General features: G+C 30.8%; 1 protein-coding gene across 1 annotated transcript in view; it reads left to right on the forward strand.

Moving 5' to 3' along the window:
- The window catches only part of LOC129741596 (uncharacterized), a 131,379-nt gene that overhangs the window by 64,280 nt on the left and 50,106 nt on the right, over positions 1–16,993 (forward strand). The window lies entirely within an intron of this gene.

A 16,993-nucleotide genomic window follows, 5' to 3' on the forward strand; every position in this document is an offset into this window, starting at 1 on the left:
ATGGTTCCGAGTCAGATGAATCCGCAAAATTGTCCTCAAGCAAGAGTGATTGAAAAATCCCTTGGGCCTTTACCAAATCGTATTTGAGAAAATGTTAAACCTGCCAATTTTATCGAAAACCTTAGCAAAATACTTCTCAATTCAAAAGTTTTTCATTAAACCAATGTGTTCCCACTTTTTTGTCGAACGGATGTTAGACCGTTCAATTGAATCGTTAGCTTCTCATAAAGAACTTCACCTATATCTGGGCACTGATAACCATCTGCCCGCATTCCTGCTCAGTTGAACAGAAAAAGTACGCAGTTGAATGAAGATTCAAGCACATTCACACACTACCTACTACGTACAACCCATTGTGCAATCCGCTAGATCAACTTGTCATTACTGAACCGGAGAGAAGAAGCCAACAGCTATCCAAACAAGTGATACGTGGGTACTTAAAAACTGGCAAAACTGTTTCACGCAAGTTTGATTCCGCCGAAAATAATACATGGCAGAGGAAAAATAAATAAATTCGGACATCACATTGGGGGGAAAAAAGTGGTTGGAATCTAATAGGGGAAACGTTCATATAACGCCCCATGTGGCTAATACGCGCCACCCTTGTTTTGAAGAATCTGAAGCATTTTAAGCCTACAAAATATTACCAATTTGTTCTAAATGCTGTGATTGGTCATGGCAAGTATGAATTTTTCCTTAAAATGCTCCTGTGTCGTGAAAATTTCACAATTTAGGTTTTTCTTCATTTCGATCTAAATTTTAAAACACTTTCAATAAGGTGTCACCAAGCAGGGAAAAACGAATAAGACAATATTTTCTGACACATCGATAGAGGAGAATCTAAACTACGATTTAATACAAAAAAATTATACCGAACTCGCTATGGTATGCTTTTTTATGGGTACGTTTTATCACGGCCCATGCGCTCGTCATAACGCGCCAATCGTAGTAGGCTGAAAATAGCATTAATTTTTCAAAAAGGCCAATTTTCATTGAAAACGAACAAAAAGTCTAAAACCTTATTTTGAGCGTTAATTCAGCCCAAAAAATCTACTTTTATTTTTATTTTTAATTTCGATTAGTCCATTTTGATTTTATTTTCATTCAAAGTGTCTGTAAGTATTGGTGTGTTTTCGGTCTTCGGCTGCTTTCGGGTGTGTTCGGCTGCTAGGCGCGTATTGAATACACGGCGGCGCGTATTTGCAACACAGTTTTGTTCTGTGGCTTTGAATAAGGTATTTAAAAATCAAGTTTTTTGAAGCAACTATAGCAATTTGAGGAATAAAAAATCATAGGCATTTGTAGAAAACAATTTTCTTCAACGATTGCACCCATTTTTAACACAATTTGTACGTGGAATACATAGAAAATCAGCGATTCGCTTAGGTGGCGCATAATAGGGCATGTTCCCCTAAATGAAATAATACAACGGATGCCTCGTGCCCGAGGTTTTTTTTTCTGATTTATGACAACAATCAAAAAGCCGTTTTTCGTACTTCACCGTTCTATTTCTTCAGCTCCACGATTCAGCGTGTCAAGAAGAAAGAAACTCAACCAACCAAGGACCGGCTTAATTCTGGAGGAAACTACTTGAATGGGCTCCAACTCAATTGAAGATCTCTTCCATTGCACACTCACGGTTTCAATGAAGGATTACCGAAAGTGGGACATCGCTATTCCGGTTTCGGAGGAATTGAGTAGCACCACCCAAAAGGTGATGATGGAGCAGGCCAATGACCTCTTCGCGGCGACGACGACGTTGCGTAGCGTCCAATTCAATTTTGTGAGCTGTCGATCTGACGAGGTTTGGTTGGCTAGTTGAGTAAAGATTGCTATAAAAATAAATGATATAGGTACTACTCAAAGTCCCCTGGAAATTCGCCAGGCACGCAACAAGTGAGAAAAAAATCTACAAAAAATTAAAACGAAAACGTGATCAAGGATTGGCCCGGTTGGAAATTAGCAAACAGAATGGGTATTAAACCCATAGTATACGTGAGCTGGTACTTTGTGAATGGTGCATTTCTTAAAATTCATTGGTTTTTTCTCAGCATCAGCTCCGTTCTTTGATTGCACAAAGCTTTCAGAAGAACGCAACGGTTTGCAGCCCTGAACGGCAGCTATGAATTCTAAATGTAACTGCGAAAGGTTTAACCTTGCCGAGTTTTGGAAACTGCTCGTTCAGAAAAACTTATTCTGGGCTCAACTTTGACAATAATGATAAGTAACAGTTTTTTTCTGAGCAAGGTTTTCAAATCCCAATTATCCAAATGATAGAAATAACTTTTATTCGAGAGTTGAAGAAAAAATTCGATTTGTTTTTGATAATTTAGAACATTGGTCAAAACGGCATTTCTGACAATTTGCTACATTAGACTAGTTTTTACTTCTTTCACTCAACTCGAAGACCTCCCAATTAATTTTTTTTGTTAAAAATTTGTTGAAGAGAATCTTTTCTACAATGTGGCATATTTTAAGATACCATGTGGAACCACAAAAACTTTTTCGTTATAACTCCAACCGTATTGCTGTCTTTGGGTGAAATATTATTCTTGATTAAGGCTTTAGGAAAACCAACCGTTTAAAACAATCTGCCGGTGAAAATAAAGTTACCAGTTAAAACTCAGTACTTTTTGCTTCTCTCGAGATAAATATCTTTCAAAATCCCAGTCACGCTTAAAGCTAAAGATAACCCCTTTTGCGTAGTCAGATCTTGTTCAAATTTGGCAGGTGACCTTCTGGTAAGCTAATAATCAATTTTAGCTTAGAGTGAGTCAGATTAATCATGTTTTATTCTTCTTATACGATAAACAGTAACTCCACTGTACAGTGTGGTTCTCTAAATTATTTAAAAATGCTGACGTTACTGATGAAGGAAAGCATTCATAACTTCTCCAATTTTCAAACGATTTTTATCAATAAACTCTTGAAATCTTAGTTTCAAATCTAAATTTGAGGTCCATAGAAAACGAGATTTTTTAAATGATACCATCAAGTCTAAAACCGTCGATAAAAAAAATACATACCTAATAAAATTCTTTTTCCCCGATTTTTCGATCACAAACTTTGGAAAAAACACCGTTAATCATATGCAAAAATGAATTTAGAAAATTTATGCACCTTCAATATGCAAGAAAGCAATTTTAAATTTGAATTATGCAATGTAAGTCACTTTTGTCACTTTTCTCATTTGTGTCATTTGTGGCTTTTTTTGTCATTTTTGTCATTTTTGTCATTTTTGTCATTTTTGTCATTTTTGTCATTTTTGTCATTTTTGTCATTTTTGTCATTTTTGTCATTTTTGTCATTTTTGTCATTTTGTCATTTTTGTCATTTTTGTCATTTTTGTCATTTTTGTCATTTTTGTCATTTTTGTCATTTTTGTCATTTTTGTCATTTTTGTCATTTTTGTCATTTTTGTCATTTTTGTCATTTTTGTCATTTTTGTCATTTTTAACATTTTTGTCATTTTTGTCATTTTTGTCATTTTTGTCATTTTTGTCATTTTTGTCATTTTTGTCATTTTTGTCATTTTTGTCATTTTTGTCATTTTTGTCATTTTTGTCATTTTTGTCATTTTTGTCATTTTTGTCATTTTTGTCATTTTTGTCATTTTTGTCATTTTTGTCATTTTTGTCATTTTTGTCATTTTTGTCATTTTTGTCATTTTTGTCATTTTTGTCATTTTTGTCATTTTTGTCATTTTTGTCATTTTTGTCATTTTTGTCATTTTTGTCATTTTTGTCATTTTAGTCATTTTTGTCATTTTTGTCATTTTTGTCATTTTTGTCATTTTTGTCATTTTTGTCATTTTTGTCATTTTTGTCATTTTTGTCATTTTTGTCATTTTTGTCATTTTTGTCATTTTTGTCATTTTTGTCATTTTTGTCATTTTTGTCATTTTTGTCATTTTTGTCATTTTTGTCATTTTTGTCATTTTTGTCATTTTTGTCATTTTTATCATTTTTGTCATTTTTGTCATTTTTGTCATTTTTGTCATTTTTGTCATTTTTGTCATTTTTGTCATTTTTGTCATTTTTGTCATTTTTGTCATTTTTGTCATTTTTGTCATTTTTGTCATTTTTGTCATTTTTGTCATTTTTGTCATTTTTGTCATTTTTGTCATTTTTGTCATTTTTGTCATTTTTGTCATTTTTGTCATTTTTGTCATTTTTGTCATTTTTGTCATTTTTGTCATTTTTGTCATTTTTGTCATTTTTGTCATTTTTGTCATTTTTGTCATTTTTGTCATTTTTGTCATTTTTGTCATTTTTGTCATTTTTGTCATTTTTGTCATTTTTGTCATTTTTGTCATTTTTGTCATTTTTGTCATTTTTGTCATTTTTGTCATTTTTGTCATTTTTGTCATTTTTGTCATTTTTGTCATTTTTGTCATTTTTGTCATTTTTGTCATTTTTGTCATTTTTGTCATTTTTGTCATTTTTGTCATTTTTGTCATTTTTGTCATTTTTGTCATTTTTGTCATTTTTGTCATTTTTGTCATTTTTGTCATTTTTGTCATTTTTGTCATTTTTGTCATTTTGTCATTTTTGTCATTTTTGTCATTTTTGTCATTTTTGTCATTTTTGTCATTTTTGTCATTTTTGTCATTTTTGTCATTTTTGTCATTTTTGTCATTTTTGTCATTTTTGTCATTTTTGTCATTTTTGTCATTTTTGTCATTTTTGTCATTTTTGTCATTTTTGTCATTTTTGTCATTTTTGTCATTTTTGTCATTTTTGTCATTTTTGTCATTTTTGTCATTTTTGTCATTTTTGTCATTTTTGTCATTTTTGTCATTTTTGTCATTTTTGTCATTTTTGTCATTTTTGTCATTTTTGTCATTTTTGTCATTTTTGTCATTTTTGTCATTTTTGTCATTTTTGTCATTTTTGTCATTTTTGTCATTTTTGTCATTTTTGTCATTTTTGTCATTTTTGTCATTTTTGTCATTTTTGTCATTTTTGTCATTTTTGTCATTTTTGTCATTTTTGTCATTTTTGTCATTTTTGTCATTTTTGTCATTTTTGTCATTTTTGTCATTTTTGTCATTCTTGTCATTAATGTCATTTTTGTCATTTTTTCATTTTTTCATTTTTTCATTTTTTAATTTTTTCATTTTTTCATTTTTTCTTTTTTGTCATTTTTGTCATTTTTGTCATTTTTGTCATTTTTGTCATTTTTGTCATTTTTGTCATTTTTGTCATTTTTGTCATTTTTGTCATTTTTGTCATTTTTGTCATTCATGTCATTTTTGTCATTTTTGTCATATTTGTCATATTTGTCATTTTTGTCATTTTTGTCATTTTTGTCATTTTTGTCATTTTTGTCATTTTTGTCATTTTTGTCATTTTTGTCATTTTTGTTATTTTTATCATTTTTATCATTTTTGTCATTTTTGTAATTTTTGTAATTTTTGTAATTTTTGTAATTTTTGTAATTTTTGTAATTTTTGTAATTTTTGTAATTTTTAAAATTTTTGTAATTTTTGTAATTTTTGTAATTTTTTAAAATTTTTAATTTTTGTAATTTTTGTAATTTTTGTAATTTTTGTAATTTTTGTAATTTTTGTAATTTTTGTAATTTTTGTAATTTTTGTCATTTTTGTAATTTTTGTAATTTTTGTAATTTTTGTAATTTTTGTAATTTTTGTAATTTTTGTAATTTTTGTAATTTTTGTAATTTTTGTAATTTTTGTAATTTTTGTAATTTTTGTAATTTTTGTAATTTTTGTAATTTTTGTAATTTTTGTAATTTTTGTAATTTTTGTAATTTTTGTAATTTTTGTAATTTTTGTAATTTTTGTAATTTTTGTAATTTTTGTACTTTTTGTAATTTTTGTAATTTTTGTAATTTTTGTAATTTTTGTAATTTTTGTAATTTTTGTAATGATTGTAATTTTTGTAATGATTGTAATTTTTGTAGTTTTTGTAATTTTTGTAATTTTTGTAATTTTTGTAATTTTTGTAATTTTTGTAATTTTTGTAATTTTTGTAATTTTTGTAATTTTTGTAGTTTTTGTAATTTTTGTCTTTTTTGTCATTTTTGTCATTTTTGTCATTTTTGTCATTTTTGTCATTTTTGTCATTTTTGTCATTTTTGTCATTTTTGTCATTTTTGTCATTTTTGTCATTTTTGTCATTTTTGTCATTTTTGTCATTTTTGTCATTTTTGTCATTTTTGTCATTTTTGTCATTTTTGTCATTTTTGTCATTTTTGTCATTTTTGTCATTTTTGTCATTTTTGTCATTTTTGTCATTTTTGTCATTTTTGTCATTTTTGTCATTTTTGTCATTTTTGTCATTTTTGTCATTTTTGTCATTTTTGTCATTTTTGTCATTTTTGTCATTTTTGTCATTTTTGTCATTTTTGTCATTTTTGTCATTTTTGTCATTTTTGTCATTTTTGTCATTTTTGTCATTTTTGTCATTTTTGTCATTTTTGTCATTTTTGTCATTTTTGTCATTTTTGTCATTTTTGTCATTTTTGTCATTTTTGTCATTTTTGTCATTTTTGTCATTTTTGTCATTTTTGTCATTTTTGTCATTTTTGTCATTTTTGTCATTTTTGTCATTTTTGTCATTTTTGTCATTTTTGTCATTTTTGTCATTTTTGTCATTTTTGTCATTTTTGTCATTTTTGTCATTTTTGTCATTTTTGTCATTTTTGTCATTTTTGTCATTTTTGTCATTTTTGTCATTTTTGTCATTTTTGTCATTTTTGTCATTTTTGTCATTTTTGTCATTTTTGTTATTTTTGTCATTTTTGTCATTTTTGTCATTTTTGTTATTTTTATCATTTTTATCATTTTTGTAATTTTTGTAATTTTTGTAATTTTTGTAATTTTTAATTTTTGTAATTTTTGTAATTTTTGTAATTTTTGTAATTTTTGTAATTTTTGTAATTTTTGTAATTTTTGTAATTTTTGTAATTTTTGTAATTTTTTTAAATTTTTTATTTTTGTAATTTTTGTAATTTTTGTAATTTTTGTAATTTTTGTCATTTTTGTAATTTTTGTCATTTTTGTAATTTTTGTAATTTTTGTAATTTTTGTAATTTTTGTAATTTTTGTAATTTTTGTAATTTTTGTAATTTTTGTAATTTTTGTAATTTTTGTAATTTTTGTAATTTTTGTAATTTTTGTAATTTTTGTAATTTTTGTAATTTTTGTAATTTTTGTAATTTTTGTAATTTTTGTAATTTTTGTAATTTTTGTAATTTTTGTAATTTTTGTAATTTTTGTAATGATTGTAATTTTTGTAGTTTTTGTAATTTTTGTAATTTTTGTAATTTTTGTAATTTTTGTAATTTTTGTAATTTTTGTAATTTTTGTAATTTTTGTAGTTTTTGTAATTTTTGTTTTTTTTGTCATTTTTGTCATTTTTGTCATTTTTGTCATTTTTGTCATTTTTGTCATTTTTGTCATTTTTGTCATTTTTGTCATTTTTGTCATTTTTGTCATTTTTGTCATTTTTGTCATTTTTGTCATTTTTGTCATTTTTGTCATTTTTGTCATTTTTGTCATTTTTGTCATTTTTGTCATTTTTGTCATTTTTGTCATTTTTGTCATTTTTGTCATTTTTGTCATTTTTGTCATTTTTGTCATTTTTGTCATTTTTGTCATTTTTGTCATTTTTGTCATTTTTGTCATTTTTGTCATTTTTGTCATTTTTGTCATTTTTGTCATTTTTGTCATTTTTGTCATTTTTGTCATTTTTGTCATTTTTGTCATTTTTGTCATTTTTGTCATTTTTGTCATTTTTGTCATTTTTGTCATTTTTGTCATTTTTGTCATTTTTGTCATTTTTGTCATTTTTGTCATTTTTGTCATTTTTGTCATTTTTGTCATTTTTGTCATTTTTGTCATTTTTGTCATTTTTGTCATTTTTGTCATTTTTGTCATTTTTGTCATTTTTGTCATTTTTGTCATTTTTGTCATTTTTGTCATTTTTGTCATTTTTGTCATTTTTGTCATTTTTGTCATTTTTGTCATTTTTGTCATTTTTGTCATTTTTGTCATTTTTGTCATTTTTGTCATTTTTGTCATTTTTGTCATTTTTGTCATTTTTGTCATTTTTGTCATTTTTGTCATTTTTGTCATTTTTGTCATTTTTGTTATTTTTGTCAAAAAAAATTAAATTTTTATGACAAGAGGCTAATTTGACTGAGGGATGCAGAGAAAAAGCTTCTACAAAATGCTGTGGTTAAATGTCAGGAATTAATTAAAAAAAAATAAAAAGAATTCTTTCAAACGGTGTCGTTGTTGATTTTGATATCTTGAAGTTTAACGGTTTAAGCACATTAAGAAACTTGAAGGAGACACAAACCCATATTTTAGAAACTTTTTTGAAATTGGTAATCATATCATCTTTGTAATTGATGCTCAAATTATTGAAAATTAAACATTAAAACTTATAAGTACAAAATATATAGAAATCCGTCTCCAGATACGCTTTTTCTGAGATCTGAATCTGTGGTGATTTATAAAAATAGGAATTCGAATTCAAATACGTGCAATCAAGCCTGAGCATGTCCTGTTCTTTCTAATCAAGAACTGTCACCTAATTTTATGACGGTTTTAAAATCAATCACTGAGTGCTTTTATAAAACACGCAAAAAAAACTTGGAAGAAACTTCTTAGTTTATGTTTTATTGAAGTTTTAATAGAGCGTTCAGAACTCTTTTTAAACAATTTAAACAGTATATTAAAAAAAAATTATAGCGTTTTCATAACTACCTGGTTGAATCAAGAATTAAAGCATGTTTCATGACCATAATAAAATGGTTATAATACTATTTGCATATAAAATGGCATAATAAAGCCATAATAAAACTTTCTAATACTAAATAGTTGGCTTAGTCTTGTGTTATTTGGAAAGCTTGGTTTGGTCCAACAATTCTTGAACAGACTAAACTGTTTAAATTGATCAATCAAACTAGGTTTATTCGAAAAAAAACTCCATTTATTAAGCAAAACACTAGGCAATAAACATGCCTCAGTCTAGGCATTACACCACCATCGTTTTAAATAATCGAAGTTGGTACTTTCGGTTTCATTTTTCGCGTGGTCCATTGCATGCCACGGAAAAAATCAAACTAAATAAGTATCAATAGCCTGTATTAGCGCTAGAGCGCCATCGCCATGAACACATGCCTCGATGCAGGAGATCGAAGACACAGATCTTGTATTGGATCCAAATATATTGGTATAGGTTCGGAGATTACCTAATCGATTAAATCAGGGTGATTTTACACTTGGGTGTTGTTTTTTTCATTGATCAAACTTGTAGACAGAGATCTGATTGTTTCTCGCTGATTCAAGTCATTTCATTTGCATAACGCTGCTGATGTCATGCTTATGAGGACAGATAAAAAATAATTTCTAAAAATACTCAGTTAACAAAAGTAAGAAAATGCCGAAATCAATTCCCATCACATTTGATCATTCATAAGTTATTGGCAGCTGCCGCTTTATTTAGGCATGGCGAAAGTAGATTCCCTACAATGGAACGAAAACAGACTTGCAAAATCTGTCTTGGTAAAAGGTGGCTAGCAAACTTGAACTTTCATCTGCCGAGGCAATGGTAAGCTTCAAGAAACCCTTTCTTCATTTTCGCTACATTTTTTCGTCTTCAATTGCATGCCACCGAGTCGTAAATCATTTTGAAACTCCAACAGCCACAGACGCACAACACCTCAACGACGACGCAAACGCAGTAAAGTTTCGAAAAACCTTCAGCAAAGCTGCAAACTTCGAGATTTAATTCCGTCTGCCATTGCTGGCTTAGCCCTTTGCTGATCCATTTCTCTTTTGATGTCGGCTTAAATTGTTGGGCGAGAAGTTGTTTTCCATTTTTACTCCCACATAATTTCGCTACTGTTATGGTGTCATTTTGTTTTTTCCACTTCTTAATCTTCTTTCTGGTTGCTTTGGGATGCAAACAAATTGTTGCCATGAGGGCTTCAGTTCATTGAACTCTTTGATGTCGGGCGTGCTTTTAAGCTATCTGTCGTAAAATAGAAATGAACAAAAAAAATTTAAAAAACTTTGGTTAAAAAAGTTTGAATAAAGATTGATAAAGTACCTACCTAAATATTCGTTGTTGAAAATCGTATATCAATTAGAATCCGAAGTTGTCCACAATATCATCAAGATTCAAATCAAATACTCAAATTTAGTGAAAACAAAATATGATTTTCGGAACACACAAAAAAAATTTTGAGCGAGTTACATCAAAATAATCTTTAAGAAGAGTAGGCGATGACTTGTGTGAACCGCACGCATTTTCTCTCCATCCGCGAAAACTTTGTTGAAAGAATGTTTGTAATACATATACTTATGTAAGAGATTTTCATCCACAAGCCAGACCTGCTAGACCAGAAACTTGTCAGTTTCAATTTTGTTCTCGATAAGTTTTGCATTCCGATTCAAATTTATCATCTCTTTTAACGTTTGGGGCAGTGATGTCAACCTTTTAGATTTTGTCTGGACCTTCAGACTTTTTGGACTTTTATCAGACTTTTTTTTAAGGTTTCCTGACTTCCAGACTTTTGTCATTTCTTCCGGACATTTCCAGACATTTAAGTTTCGACACGAATTTTTTGACAAAACAGTCAAAATTCAAAATTTTTGTTGCAAAACGGCAGGAAATGATAAGAAGTAGTAATTGAAAAGTCAGGAATGCCACAAAGAAAGTTGTAAAATTCGAAGTTAAGCATAGCACGTAGTACTGCCGACACCACCATAATGGTCTCATGCATTGATAGTGTATGGAATGTATGATTATTATCAAGAATTTTTATTATTTCCTACGCCCAAAAAAATGTCATCACCCATAAAGTTTTCCATCCAGACTTTTCCAGACATTTTTTCAAAATCTTCCAGACATTTCTGATAAACAGTTGGCATCTCTGGTTGGGGATAAATTCTTGCTCACAGACAAGAGAAATTCCTCACATTTTTGCATGTAGTCAGGAGCGTAGAGAGCCAGGATGGACGTAAATCGATGGAAAAAGTATTCTCTATCAGGGTTGCCTACTGTTTTTCAAAAAAGTCTATAAGATTAATAAAATACCTGGAAAAGTCTGGATTTTGACGGATGTGAAATATTTTTGTCACATGATCTCAAATTATTTAGCAGAAAGCCTTTCTCAATGACACCTCTTCGCACTTTTAAGCTAAAACAATTTTGCATTTCTTATCAGAGATGTTAAAATCGCGAGTCTACATACTCGCACTTTGCCCTTCTTTGCAGAACGATTTAATTTCGTTAAACTCAAACTGCAATGATGCTATCAATAGATCAACTCGGAAAGCATCAGGAAGTAAGCTTCGGGTAAACTCGGCAGAAGTAAACAGCAATCGGAGGCAGTGTTACCACATCCAAATCTGTACCCCTCATCGAAAAAATCTTTTTCATCTGTACCGAAAACTCAAAAATCTGTACCAAAATCTGTACCAAAGAAAACAAAGTTCTGCATTAAATTTGTTGATACATATGTGAAGATTTGGTTTCCTTATTTTTAATTTTTAATAAGATAAATACTTTATTGCACTAAGTACAGTTAAACACTTTTTGTGAAACTCATTTAATCATTTTTATTTTCTCTCTTTAAAAAATTAACATTAAAAAATTCGGAGGAAACATCAGCGAAGCGAACGTACAGTTCTGCGAATTCAAAATTCAAATTGTTTTCGTTCGGTAGCCGAACACATCAATCGGACAACGCATGGGGGCGTGGCTAAAAGTGATAGATACAAGGAAACGGGAAACGAGCGAGAGAAGGGTGCGAGGCAATGTTCACTCGGGCCGTCGGGCAACGATCGCTCGTGTGCATTCGTGTACGATAAGCTTCGTTTTGTTGTTTCGTTGGTGTGATTTTATTCCTGCGAGGCATGGAAAGCATCAATGCAAAACTGTTTTCTTCGTTTTGTGTGCAATCACGTTATGATTGGAATAAAGATAAAATCAATCTGCACACAAGCTAAACTCGGAAGAAATCAGCCGAATGATTCTTTCCGAAGCGAGTTTAAGCACCGCTGTTTCTTATTCCTTAGTTCAAATAATTTTCTGTCATTTTACACCATAAACACTTTACATTTATAATAGTTTCCTAGAAAAATTCATGTCCAAAACCAAAAGTCTGGAACTGTCTAGAAGTCTATAAGTCTGGAACCCTGAAAAAATATCTGGTGAAAGTCCTTGAAGTCTGGGAGATCCAGACAAAATCTGGAAAGTTGACTTCCTGGTTTGTCGGAGAATATTCTAAGAACTGAAACTGACTGAGAGAAAATAACTTTGGGCGACTTATCTTGATCGTCATTGGAAACGGGTGAGAAGCCATCGCGTTCTCATATTTAACGCTAAGTGTTCATCAAGTGATAAATCAGTTATCATTATCAGTTCTGCTCGATATGCTTCGATACGTTCGGAAAAAAATCTGGAAAGCTTATGCTTAAACTTCCTTTCTTTAGAAGGGATATGTAAAGATTTTGACAGTCAATTTGTATCTCATCAAAGCAATTAGAATTTGTTGATGTAGAGTAAAGTGGGGCAAGAGTACGCGCTTAGTTGTGTACTTATTGTATCTCTTCAAAGAACAATGTATCGATCATAGTAATTAAACCAAATTAAAGTAAGGCTCTTTACCTTGATTGTATGACGCAAAAAGTTTTTAATATGTTTGTAAACATTGATAAAAAATCAAATTTTTAAAAAATTACCAAAGCGTACTCTTACCCCACCAATGGGGCAAGAGTACGCATGAGGTGGGGCAAGAGTACGCATATAATAAGCTCATTGTATTCCATTCTGGTCCGGTGTAAGTGAGGTCTTGAATCATTATAATCGTTTATTAAACAAAACAAAACCTTTATTTCATAAACAATAATTAAAATAAAACAGTGATTCTATGGGTAACGCTGTTCGCTTCAGCAAAGGCGAAGCGACGCAAATCACTGAAAGTCAGACCGTAAAAAGCGTAATTGACGAGATCCTCTGACTGCTGAGGAGTAAAAACTGAAGAGAATTGTCCATGGCTTTTAGCACCGAATCCCTGGTCGAGAAAAATGATTGTTATTCACAATTCAATACAAAAATATCTTCTGTTGATTAGCTTCTTAAGGCGTTTACGCAAGGTTGATTCCGAAGTCCGGAAGCTCTTCGCAGCAATCCGGCTTTTCGATTCTCTGTCCTTCAACCGCTGCCTGGCGTTTTCCAGCATCTCCGGAGAGCAAATCTTCCGGCTAGTTTTCCTTTTGTACGTCCTGATTATTGAAAACTTGATTATTCTTCGGGTTAGCTTTCCAAATGCTATCGAAAAGACGAAGGGAAACAACGCGTACTCTTGCCCCACCAAGCCTGCGTACTCTTGCCCCCTACGACCATTTGTGAGTAAAGCTAAAAGTGCTAAATATTCCGATCATATCCTGGCATGAGTGTTCCACAGATTTAATCTATATTAATTATGTGTCCTTTGTCACGTATGCAAATTTGATTAGCGAATGTCCACGAAGTTTAATAATGATTCCAAATACGCATAAAATTACATAAAAATTGGAAAAACTAAAACTTATCTCATTTCTCCGATGTACGCGAACCAAACTACAAACAAAAACACATATGATCAGCTGACTCGATGACCTGTCAAACCGGTACAGTGTTGCTAGTTTCAGTGTTGTCGTTTACTGTAAAAGCCTAGTGCGTACTCTTTCCGCCTGCGTACTCTTGCCCCACTTTACTCTACATAATGGATGGTCCTAAGCTAGATGGAAGTTTTTCGTGGACAAAATTTCACTGCATCCACCCCCTAAATTGGTCTACTTATCAAGAGATAAACTGGGTAAAATATCTCTTTTATTGGACTATTCTAAATGGATCCACAAACGCCTTTAAACTTAAGACATTTCCTTGAAAACCATACTTAATTCTGGCTAAGGGGCCGTTCACTAATTACGTTAGCACATAGGGGGGGGGGGGGGGGGGGAGGGTTCACATTTGCTTACGATCCCTTACTAGGGGTGTAGAGGGGGTTTCCAAGAATCTTACGTAAGAAATGTTGCATCGATAATTCGTCGCAGCCATACGAAACCGTATTACTCAGGTTTTTTTACCACACATATTAGTTGGTTATTTTCTATGTTATGTCGTTTATCTTTTAATGTCTTTGAAATAATAAAAATAAATTGCTGGTTCTATAAAATTTATAGAGAACAAATTCTTAACAAAATACCATCAAAAACACTTAATTACATTTTAAAAAAAAACGTCGCTTTTCATCATAACTATCTTTTTGATTAGGAAATTTGTAGAAACAAAAAGAAAAGTGGCGCGTTGTGACACCACGATTTGAACCCATCATATTTCAAAAAAGACTTCATCAAGAAAAAAATCTTTAAAAATCAATATGCGGCGCTTTAGACAATGAATTTCTAGACCATTTTTTCAGTGATAGGCACTACCAATTCTAAACTTTAGAAACGATTTACAAAAAAATCCTAAACTTTATTTCTTACCGTTGAAATGAGTCTGAGCTTTTGGGTAAGTTGAAAACGTAAATGTCGTTAAGTATTTTTGCACCAATTCTAGTAGCATTGATTGTTTTTTTTTAGATTTTTGTGATTTTCAGTTAAAAGTCATAACAATTTTTGTGATACCTCGTGCTTACTTGATCTCTTACATTTTATTTAATCGGAATTTAGATTTTATATTTTTTATTCGATTGTGGAAATTTATTGAAGATTATTATTTTCCCGAGCATACTATGTCTAAAATAATGTTTTCTATAATCGTTTATAATATTTAATCTGTTTGTGAACGGCCCCTAAACTTTAAAAGTGTCGAAAAACGCTGGTTTCAGTGGTAGAATAGAGTTATTTTTATTCATGTTTCGTCAGTCTATTGATTACATAACTACACAATTCATTAGCGATTGCTATTGTCGCACTCTACATCTCATATTCCCTTACCGGGAAAGTACTCAATGAGTACTTTGATACTCTTTCCCAGAATATCTGGCAACACTGTTGTGTTACCACGAACCCAATTTGAGAAGACTGGCCTAACCGTGTGATAATTTAAACATTTGTACCGCGTTTATCATCATCACCTGTCATCAGCAATCTATGATCTATTGTTCTCGATTGTGAATTGGACATAGAAAGAGGAACCAAAACAAACAATGTTTTGGTTCGGTTTGTAGCAGCAGAAATCGGTTGCTGCCGTTAGGAAACCGTAAGTTTCAACACTCAATTGAAGAAAAATTTTCAATCTGAAAACAACTTTCTGCGGAACGATAAGTAGTTTTGATCGAAGCAAAAACGTTATAGCCTTGTAAGATAAAATTTCCCCTTACAAATTGTAAGGGAATATATGAGAACTTCAGCTACGGAATGCTAAAAAAATCACTAAGTATCCAAGCAAGCTGAAGTTAGGAGCTATACGTTGCACATAAGAATATATTTTTTAAGATCACGACCACAAAAAATGTAATAAAATTATGTAAAATCTAAAAACCGTACATTTTAACCAATGAACCGTAAAAGTTGTTTAAGTCATACCAGATTAATTTTGAATAGAGCATTGACGAATTGACGTTAGTTCCCAAGCAATCAAAAGTCTCATAAAAAAGGTCGAACACAGCTTAATCAGCATAATCAATGAATTGAAGTTCGTTTTATTCAGCCCAAAATTTAAGTTCTTATTGAAACTTTGAAGTTCCATTTAAGATTTGAACGGCCTTCTATTCAGCCCACAAGTAACGTTTAATCAGCAAAAACAAAAAAAAAATCTCCTCTCCTCTCTTACTTTGGTCACTGCCAGTTTCTCGTCATCCATCTTTATTTCTCCCATCACCTCCCTAAATTGATCTTACTTAATTGCTTTGATTTTAACTTTGTTCGAACCATGCCAGCACGCACGCCAGTTCTGCTACACAATTGTTTGATTCGCTTACTCAAGCAATCAACAACTTAATGGAAAAAAATAGTCCTGGTACCATATTTGAACCCGATCCTCCGAGATGATAGCCAAACACGCTGCCACGACGCCACGACTAGATGTTGCCTTGCCGGCAGCTGAAATTCGAAGTGGTTGTTTATTACTAAGAAACATTACGAAACGGCGTATAAATCAATCATCCGTTAAAATAATATCGGTTTAAAAAAAATGGAACTCCATGTTTATAACTGTTAAGCATAAAATTTTACAAATTCTTGAGTTTATCTTGATATTAAATTAATGAATTGCTTCAACTGACTTTGAATGTGTGATAAATTCGTGGTTAGTAAATACAGTTGACGAAATTTAATAAAGTCAAAATATTTACTCTTTTCAAAAACCATCATTTGCTAGTAAGCTTTAAGTTGTTCTAAGTTGAAGTTTCAAAATAAATTATACATTTAAACAATCTTCAAGCTCCAAAAATTGATTTATTTATTATATGCCCTTTTGTGATATTTGTTCACATTTCATATTCATGAAATGGCGGACATGTCTCAAAAAAGGTTATTTGAGGAATTTTTTGGAACTTCGAGTCCATAGAAGGCTATTTCAGACCCAATTTGTAAGTTTTATTCTGAATGATGCGATTGACATGTCACAAAAAAGGCTATTTGAGGAACTTCTTGGAACTTGAAGTTCACAGAAGGCTATTTGAGGAACTTCTTGGAACTTGAAGTTCACAGAAGGCTATTTGAGACCTAATTTGTAACTTTTATACTGTGTGGATACGATTGACATATCACAAAAAAGGCTATTTGAGAAACTTCTTGGAACTTGAAGTTCACAGAAGGCTATTTGAGGAACTTCTTGGAACTTGAAGTTCACAGAAGGATATTTGAGACCTAATTTGTAACTTTTCTACTGTATGGGTGCGATTGACATGTCACAAAAAAAAACTATTTGAGGAACTTTTTGGAACTTCAAGTCCACAGAAGGCTATTAGAGGAACCTTTTGTAACTTTCATGCTCACATTCGAGAAAATTCGGTACCA

The sequence above is a fragment of the Uranotaenia lowii genome, chromosome 2 (genome assembly GCF_029784155.1).
Source record: "Uranotaenia lowii strain MFRU-FL chromosome 2, ASM2978415v1, whole genome shotgun sequence".
In the NCBI taxonomy this organism is placed as follows: domain Eukaryota; kingdom Metazoa; phylum Arthropoda; class Insecta; order Diptera; family Culicidae; genus Uranotaenia; species Uranotaenia lowii.